Genomic DNA, 9,977 nt, shown 5'->3' with positions numbered 1-9,977 from the left:
TCCCTGCTCAATGGGGGTCAGCTTAGCCCTCTGCCCCCCGCCCCCCCGCCACTGGTGCGCATGCACGCTCTCGTTCTCTCTCTGAAATAAAATCTTTCAAAAAGAAGACACCAAAAAGAACCTATAAAAGAACAAAAAAGTTGATAAATTGGACTTCATTAAACTTTAAAGTGTTTGTACTTGGAAAGACACCACTAAGAAAATGAAAAGACGGGGGCGCCTGGGTGGCCCAGTGGGTTAAAGCCTCTGCCTTCGGCTCAGGTCATGATCCCAGAGTCCTGGGATCGAGCCCCGCGTGGGGCTCTCTGCTCGGCAGGGAGCCTGCTTCCTCCTCTCTCTCTCTGCCTGCCTCTCTGCCTACTTGTGATCTCTGTCTGTCAAATAAATAAATAAAATCTTTTTTAAAAAAAGATTTTTTAAAAAAAGATTTTATTTATTTATTTGTCAGAGAGAGAGAGAGAGCAAGAGCGAGCACAGGCAGAGTGGCAGGCAGAGTCAGAGGGAGAAGCAGGCTCCCTGCGGAGCAAGGAGCCCGATGTGGGACTCGATCCCAGGACGCTGGGATCATGACCTGAGCCGAAGGCAGCTGCTTAACCAACTGAGCCACCCAGGCGTCCCAATAAATAAAATCTTAAAAAAAAAAAAAAGAAAATGAAAAGACGGTGTTTCCTTTTGGAGCACATACACTATAATTGGAATAGTACAGAGATTAGCATGATTGACACACAAATCAGTGAAGTGTTCCATATTTTTACAGAAAAAATACACTTTAAAATGAAAAAATTAGGGACTCAATTTGGTAGAGCATGTGACTCTTTTTTTAAAAACAATTTTAAAAAATATTTTTATTCATTTATTTGTCAGAGAGAGAAGCAGAGTCCCGGCTGAGCAGGGAACCTGAGGCGGAACTGGATCATGACCTAAGGCAAATGCAGACCTTTAACCTGACTGAGCCAGCCAGGTGTCCCTCTTTTGGGTGTCTTTTTTTTTTTTTTAAGATTTTATTTATTTATTTGACAGAGAGAGAGATCACAAGTAGGCAGAGAGGCAGGCAGAGAGAGGTGGGGGGGAAGCAGGCTCCCGGCTGAGCAGAAAGCCTGATGCAGAGCTCAATCCCAGGACTCAGACCATGACCTGAGTTGAAGGCAGAAGCTCTAACCCACTGAGCCATTCAGGTGCCCCTGTCTTTTTTATTTTTTAAGATTTTATTTATTTATTTTTGCAAGAGAAAGAGACCTGCCCATGAGCAGAAAGAAGGGGCAGAGGCGAAGCAGACTCGCTGCTAAGTAACGAGACCCATGCAGGGACTCCATCCCAGGACCCTAGAATCATGACTGGAGCCAAAGGCAGACGCTTCACCAACTGAGCCACCCAGGTGCCCTCATATGCTAATATTCATAGTAGCATTATTCATAAGAACAAAAATCCAGAAACTATCCATATGTCCATTACTGATGAATGGATACACAGAATGTGGTGTTTCTGATACACAATGGATTCCTATCAGCAATAAAACAGAACAGAACACTGACAACACAGATGAACCTCAAAAATGTTGCACTAAGTGAAAGAAGCAAGATCCAATGTTTCCTATGTTGTATGATTCCATTTATATGAAATGTCCATAAAAGGCAAATCCATAGAGATAGAAAGGTCAGTGCTTGCCTGGGACTGGAAGACTGCAAGTGGGCTCGTGGGAAATTTTAGGGCTGATGGAAACGTCCTGAAATTGACTTGTGATAATGTTTGCACAATGCTATAAATGTACTAAAAATCATTGAACTGTACACTAACAATGGGTGAACTTAATGATATGTAAGCTATACATTGATTAAAACTATAAAATGTGCCCAGTGCCAGGAAAGGCAGACAGGTTTTATCTTTTGCCCCAGCAACCACAGCAATGCCAACCACAGTGTGTGTGGCCGGAAACCAAGACTGGGGTTTGCCCTCACACCATAGATGAGAGGGAGCTGGGGAATACGGCAGTTGCCAGTGGTCTCCTGGCCAGAGACTGCTGACTTCCCCAAGGACCTGCCATTAGAAATGTTAGAAGCTTCTCCAGAAGTCTTCACAACAGAATATTTCTTTTTCTTGGCTTGAAATTTGACTTTTCCAGTCTTCCACAAATAGACCAGGTTTTCTATGTTATCTCTCTGTTTCCCCCCCAAATAATTTCTTTTTATTTTATTTTTTAAAAGATTTTATTTATTTATTTGACAGAGAGGGAACACCAGAGGGTGAGTGGGAGAGGAGGAAGCAGGCTTCCCAATGAGCAGGGAGCCCCATGTGGGGCCTGATCCGAGCACCCTGGGATCATGACCTGAGCCAAAGGCAGGTGCTTAACGACTGAGCCACCCAGGTGCCCCAATCATTTCTTAAAAAAAAAAAAAAGCCTTTTATTTATTTATTTGAGAGAGAGCTTGAACAGGGAGGAGAGGGAGGAACCAGGCTTCCCATGAACAGGGAGCCCAACGTGGGGCTTGATCCCAGAACCTTGGGATCATGACCCAAGCCGAAGGCAGACAATCAACTGAGCCACCCAGGCACCCCAATTTTTCTTTTTTAGAAAAAGATTTTATTTATTTGAAAGAGAAAGAGCACAAAGCGGGGTGAGGGGCAGAGGGAGAAACAGACTCCCTGCCAAGCAGGGAGCCTGACACAGGGCTCGATCCCAGGACTTTAGGATCATCACCTCAGCCAAAGGCAGTTGCTCAACCCACTAAGCCATTCAGGCGCCCCCCACCCCCTCCCCACACCAATTTCTTTTTTTAAAATTTTCATTTATTTATTTGACAGAGATCACAAGTGGGCAGAGAGGCAGGCAGAGAGAGAAGAAGGGAAGCAGGCTCCCCGCTGAGCAGAGAGCCAGATTTGGGGCTCTATCCCAGGACTCTAGGATCATGACCTGAGCCAGAGGCAAAGGCTTTAACCCACTGAGCCACCCAGGTGCCCCACATACCAATTTTTTAAACCAAGAAGGGATCACAGGTATTGCTGGGCCTTAATACCATCAAAAAGACCTTTGTTTGCTTTGGGGAGGAAATTACCATTTCCTCCCAAGAGGTATTCTGAAGTTTTACCAGTACCCCAAATATCTTTAGCCCTCCCCAGCAGATGTGCCATTTTATGTGGTCTGGAAAAGTGGAGTTACCTTTCTTCTTTCCTTCCTCCTCAGTCTGTGACAGCTTCACACCCACTCTTTTTTTTTTTTTAAGATTTATTTATTTATTTATTTATTTGACAGACAGAGATCACAAGTAGGCAGAGGCAGGCAGAGAGAGGAGGAATCAGGCTCCCACCGAGCAGAGAGCCTGACTCAGGGCTCGATCCCAGGACCCCGCTATCAGGACCTGAGCCGAAGGCAGAGGCCTTAACCCACTGAGCCACCCAGGCGCCCCTCTTCTTTTTTTTTTTTTAACTCAAATTTTGTTCCTCTTAATCTTCTTCACCCTGCTTTCCTCTGGCAACCACCAGTTTGGTCTCTGTATTTATGAGTCTGTTCTGTTCCATGTTGTTTTGTTTTTTGTTTGTTCCTTTTTGGTTTTTAGATACCACATAAAAGTGAAATCTTATGATATCTGCCTTTCTCTATCTGACTAATTTCACTTAGCATTATACCTCTAGGTCCATCTATGTTGCTGCAAATGGTAAGAGCTCATTCTTTTTCATGGCTGAGTAATATTCCTTTATAGATATACACACATTTATACATATATTTATGTATTTTATATATATATATATATATATCACGTCTTTGTTATCTATTCATCTGCGGTTGGACCCTTGGGTTGTTTCTGTATCTTGGCTATTGCAAATAACGCTGCAATAAACATGTGGGTGTGTATATATTTCGAGTCAGTGTTTTCGTTTTCTCTGGGTAAATACCTAACAGTGGAATTATTAGCTCATATGGGTATATCTATTTTACTATCTTGAGGAAACTCCATACTGTTTTCTGGAGTGGCTACACCAGCTTGCGTTCCCACCAACAATGCACAAGGCTTCCCTTTTCTCCACATCCTCACCAACACGTGTTGTTTCTTATCTTTTTGATCCTGGCCTTTCTGACAGGTATGAAATGAGATCTCATTGTGTATCTGATTTCCACTTCCCTGATGATGAGTGATGCTGGGTATTTTTCCATATGTCTGTTCTTCACCTCTGTTCCTGCTTCTTTCTCTGGATCTCTGAAGTCCCAGAGGATGACATGGCTATATTCCGAGATTATGTCCTTCCTACTTTTTTATGTGCAGAAAAAAAAAATGTTCTTTCTTTCATAAAATGATAGTGGGAATAGTTAGACGTTGAGGATTTGTCAGTTTGTTAATGTCCTAAACTCGGCAAAATTCACATTTGGCGAACCTTTGTCCCCTCCCACACACTCACATACATGGCCACGCCTGTTTTTTTTGGGGGGGGGGAGGGGGGCTCTTTAGTTCATAAAAAATGTGGCTAGTGTCCATGTTATATATCTAAATTTTCTTACACTTTAAGAACTTATGTAATATTTATTATAAAATAATTCATAATGAAGTCACCAATATTCTCCATATTTCCTCTTGAAAATGTGAACTTTTATAGAAGGGTGAATCTGCTAAAGGAAAAATGCGGGCACCCAGGTGGCTCAGTTGGTTAAGCGTACAACTCTTGATTTTAGCTCAAGTCATGATCTCAGGATTGTGGGATCGAGCCATGCATGCATCAGGTTCCATGCTCGGCGTGGAGTCTGCTTGAGATTCTCCCTCTCCCTCTGCCCCTCCTCCCCATGTCATGTGATCTTTCTCTCTAAAATGGATAAATAAAATCTTTTTAAAAAATAGGAATAAAACAGGGGTGCTTGGGTGGCTCAGTCACTGGGCGTCTGCCTTGGGCTTAGGTCGTGATCCCGGGGTCTTAGAACCGAGCCCCACATTGGGTTCCCTGAATTGGGTTTCCTGCTCAGCAGGAAACCTGCTTCTCCCTCTTCCACTCCTCCTGCTTCTGTTCCCTCTGTCGCTGTGTCTCTCTCTGTCAAATAAATAAAAATGTGGGACGCCTGGTTAAAGGTTAAAGCCTCCGCCTTCGGCTCAGGTCATGATCCCAGGGTCCTGGGATCGAGCCCCGCATCGGGTCTCTGCTCAGCGGGGAACCTGCTTCCTCCTCTCTCTCTGCCTGCCTCTCTGCCTACCTGTGATCTCTGTCTGTCAAATAGATAAATAAAATCTTTAAAAATAAATAAATAAATAAATAAATAAATAAATAAAAATCTTTTTAAAAATAGGAATAAAACATAATAATGGCCAAAAGTTGGGTCTTGTGCCAAGCACTGCCTCCAGGAAATAGCCAGAGACAATCTCAGATGGATGCAAGGAAGAAGAAAACCAGGCTGGCGGTGCCCAGCACTCCAGGGCAGTGCTGGGGCAACAAGAATCCCCCCCTCTCGGAGCTGAAAGCCCTGCTAAGAAAGTGGATGACCTGTGCTTGATTTTATGTTTTCTGCTGTGTGACCCAGGGCTATCCTCTTTCCCCTGTAGCCCCACAGACACGTAGGAACAGAGAAAAGAACAAGAATTCTGGGTGCAGTGGGGTTTCAGGCACAGGGGACCACAGGGAGGTATTATCTGAGTGCCAAGAAGTAAGTAATATGTAATGCAACAGTGATGGCCTGATGATGATATTAACCATGGCAGAAAATACAATGTAGAAAAATTTGCTTGGCTAGGGAGAACTCATTTACTCAACTGCATGGGATCTACTCCTAGCTGCTCATGTCAAAATTGTTCTCAGGTGGCCCCATTCTTTGCTTTCTACCATTTTTTTTAAACCTTTTATTCATTTGAGAGGGACACACACACACACACACACACACACACACACACACAGGAGCTGGCAGGGGAGGGGCAGAGGGAGAAGCAGTCTCCCTGCTGAGCAGGAAGCCCAGACACACATGGGGCTCGATGCCAGGACCCTGGGATCATGACCTGAGCAGAAAGCAGATGCTTAACCGACTGAGCCACCCAGGAGCCCCTCTATCTCTTTTTCTCTGTTTCCAAAATGTTTGAGTCTCTGGTCGGACTATGATTAAGGCAAATAGCTTTCCCAGCCCACAGGGGTTCAGCCTGGAGTCTGCTCTTTATCTTGCATATGCCCGTGTCATTCCCACCTCCCCCAATGAATTTGTGCATTGGAGAGGCTGGGTGTTCCACTATCCTTACACACTGCCTGGCAAACTCCCTTGCGCAACAAGGTCTTTAATAAATGTTTTTTGAAAAAACTTCAGGAGGACTGTCATCCAGCAGAGGGGCTAGAATTCCATGGCCGAAGAAGGCCTGAAACCTACCCCACGTCTAGGGGGCAGATTTTAAACACGTGTCAGCTGGTTAGTAAAGCAATCAATTAAAGGGAGGAGTCTTCAGCAAGATCCCACTGTTTCTCCCCTTGGATTCCAATCAAACATTGACTTGTTACTCATTTTCCCAGAAGGTGGCAGCGGGGATCTCTGGCCCAGACACTGCTAAGAGGGGGACCTTCAGGAGGTTACTCCGTGGCAGGGGGTAAGCCAACACTCCGGTTCCCCGTTAAAGAGCCTGAGCCCGATTTCTTCTCTCTTACAGGAGTGTGAAGGGTGGCACCTGGGGGAGCAGAGGGTAGCTGTGGGGAGCAGGGGGAGCAGCAGGGAGGAGGGTAAGTAAGAGGAGCAGTGGGAGAGGGCAAGAAGAACAAAGGGGAACAGGGACAGCAGCGAGGAGCAGGGTCAGTAGCAGGAGGGAGGGAGCAGTAGGGAGTAGCGGGAGCTGGGGGAGCAGCTGGTCCTCCTTCCAGCTGTCACCTGATTAGAAAGCCAGCGATTTATCAGAAGGCAAGAAGACTCCCAGGGCCAGGCGGAAGGTTCTCTTTGTTCTACCTCTTTTCCCATGCCAGAACCAAAGGGAAAAACAAAACAAAACAAAACACGTCAAAGGACTAGAATTAATGGCGTCAAATAAATACCATCAGGGACAGAGGCTTCTCAGTCTGTGATAAGAAATGCCTGGGGCTGAAGTTCATAGCGCCTTGGGCAGAAGCAAACCGCTGATGCCTCCCGGAGTGCAAGCCAAAACTATCAGACCAGGAAAATGTGAATTCAGGGTCCGAGAGACAAACACCTCGCTGTGCACATTATCCAACAGGCACCCATCCTCTACTTTCTCCAACTCTTGGTCTGACAGGCCCCCGATACCATGGAGGGAACACAAAATATGAGTCACTTATTATTCTTGTCCTCACACTGCTTCTAGCCTTCGCAGGGACCTCACCGATGTACTGTCCGTCTTCGGAACCAGGCAAGCGAGGACCAGAGCCGGGAGTCAGAACAAAAAGCAATGTGTGACTGACAAAGCAGGGACAAGGGGACGGGGGTGGGTGTGCAAAATGCCTTAGAACTACTGGTAAATAATAGAGCCCCCTGCAATAATTACTCCCTTGTAAATAACAGATAACTCCCAGGTAAAAGGGTGTGTGTTTAGCCTATACACCAGCATCTGACTCTAAAGGTGTCAGGCTTGGGTTTCCGGGGTGGCTCATTCAGTTCAGTGTCTGACTTTTAATTTCGGCTCAGGTCATCATCTCAGGTCATCATCTAAGGTCATGATTTCAGGGTCATGAGATCGATCAGGATCTGGAAGTCAGTAGATAGGCTCTGGGTTCAGGGCAGAGTCCGCTTCTCTCCCTCTGTCCCTCTTCCCTGCTCCTGTACACCTGTGTTCTCTCCCCACCCTTAATTAAATAAATAAATCTTTAAAAATAAATAAATAAAGGTGCCAGGCTCAATTATTCTCCAGTCCATAATTTATACTCATATGATCGTTCTCCTATTTGGTGTGGGAACATTATTCGGATGAAACAATTTGTTTCATCTCTGATGACATCAGTTGATTTTCCTTTCCCCTGCTGCTTTGCCTCCACCCCATCCTCTCCTCCAGCTTAGGGCCCTCTGCACTCCCATTGTTTTCTGGAATGTCTCCCTAACCAGCATGACCTCCTAAGGGCAGGTCTACTGCGTGGCTGAACTCTGTCTCCCACCCCAAGGGGCTCAGCACTGGCCTGGCCTATGCAAGGAAGGAGACTGGGGAGGAGAGTGAGGAGATCTTTGGAGTGCATTATTCATACCTTCATTTAGTCACTCATCCAATAGCTATTTTTTTTAAAGCTTTTATTATTTATCTGACAGAGAGAGACACAGCGAGAGAGGGAACAGAAACGGGGGAGCGGGAGAGGGAGAAGTAGGCTTCCTGAGCAGGGAGCCTGATTCAGGGCTCGATTCCAAGACCCTGGAATCCTGACCTGAGCTGAAGGCAGACGCCCAACAACTGAGCCACCCAGGTGCCCCATAATAGCTATTTTTTTTTTTAAGATTTTATTTGAGAGAGAGCATGAGGCAGGGGGAGGGATGACAGAGGGAGAGGGAGAAGCAGTCTCCCCGCTGAGCAGGGAGCTGAAGGTAGATGCTTAAACCGACTGAGCCACCCCAATAGCTAATTTTTAAATTTTATTTTAAGTAGACTCTGTGCCCAGTGTAGGGCTCAAACTCACAACCCTAAGATCAAGAGACGCACACCAGCCGGGCGCCCTGGGTCTTCCATGCACCCGTAACTGAAATATGGCCCAAAGTCTTGCCCATTTACTGCCTACAGAGGAAGAATACGTGAGTTTGTGGTGTATAGGATCAAGTCTAGGAAGCCTGGGGGAGCACACAGTGGGAGGCAACAGAACCTGAACTTCAGCATGCCTGGGAAGGAGTTCCGAGGAGAGTAGGATCTCAGCTAAGATGTGAAAGATGAATAGGAGTTTGCTAGAAGAATAAGGTGAGAGGTTGGGTACTGGGAGCTAGAGTTTATTTCTTTATTTAAATATTTTATTTATTTATTTATTTATTTATTTATTTGAAAAGAGAGAAATGAGAGAGAACATAAGAGAGGGGAGGGTCAGAAGGAGAAGCAGACTCCCTGGTGAGCAGGGAGCCTGATGTGGAACTTGATCCCCTGGACTCCAGAATCATGACCTGAGCCAAAGGCAGTCGCTTAACCAACTGAGCCACCCAGGCGCCCCTGGGAGCCAGAGTTTAGAGGACGGGGCGCAGCCTTATTTGTTCTGACTCTGCAACCTTGAGCAAATAAGTCTCCTAAATTCTCTGAATCTCTTTCCTCATGAGTAAAATGGGGACAAAACAGCCACCTCATGGGTCTGTCGCGAGGATTGAAGGAGAAAATGCAGATGGAGAGCGTCGGACAGAGTACCCAGCATGTAGCAGATGTTAGTAGATTATTCGACCGAATTGAGCCTACTTCTCCCTCTCGCTCTGCCGCTCCCCTGCTTGTGCTCTCTCTCTCTCTCTTTATCAAATCCATAAATGAAATCTTAAAAAAAATATTTGTCGAATGAATTTTGATTCGGTGGATCTAATGCATTCCATACATTTTATAGGTGGTCTTCTCCTGCCTGAGATTGAATTCCAAACTCTTGTGTGGTAACTTCGTTGAACTACTTGAGAGAAATAATTGGGTATGGGGGACGGGGGTGTCACCCACCGAATCACTTCAATCCCTGCACAGTATTTGGTTTTTCTCGTTGAGGCCTCTGACCAGTCTGTGGCTCTGGGGACCACACGACTACATGCACACCTGTCTGTGTGTGAGGGCGTGTGTAAAGTATACACTCACATTTGTTTGCCTGAGTTTGTGGAACTCTCTTTGCCTTGTGGTTCAGCTTGCCCTCTGCAATGTGGGGACGGATTCCAGTTTCCTATTTTGATGAATATTAGATGCGAACCCATTGCTGCTTAATCAAAATACGCAGTGGAAAGTCTTAGCGTGAAAGTCAATGTTCATTTGGGCTGGGAAATACAAGATCCTTAAAAAAAAAAAAAAAAGATTTTATTTATTTGGGGCACCTGAGTGGCTCAGATGGTTAGGCGTCTGCCTTCAGCTCAGGTCATGATCCCAGGGTCCCTGGATGGA

General features: G+C 45.7%; 1 pseudogene; it reads left to right on the top strand.

The window, feature by feature from the left end:
* Window positions 1-662: 662 nt before the first annotated feature.
* On the top strand, window positions 663-753 carry LOC123388602 (annotated as a pseudogene).
* Window positions 754-9,977: the final 9,224 nt, after the last annotated feature.

The sequence above is a fragment of the Mustela putorius genome, unplaced genomic scaffold, assembly GCF_011764305.1.
Source record: "Mustela putorius furo isolate JIRA1106 unplaced genomic scaffold, ASM1176430v1.1 tig00003903_pilon_pilon_pilon, whole genome shotgun sequence".
Classification (NCBI taxonomy): domain Eukaryota; kingdom Metazoa; phylum Chordata; class Mammalia; order Carnivora; family Mustelidae; genus Mustela; species Mustela putorius.
The sequence above is the reverse complement of the archived record's forward strand: the minus strand, read 5'-3'. Positions and strand labels throughout refer to the sequence as shown.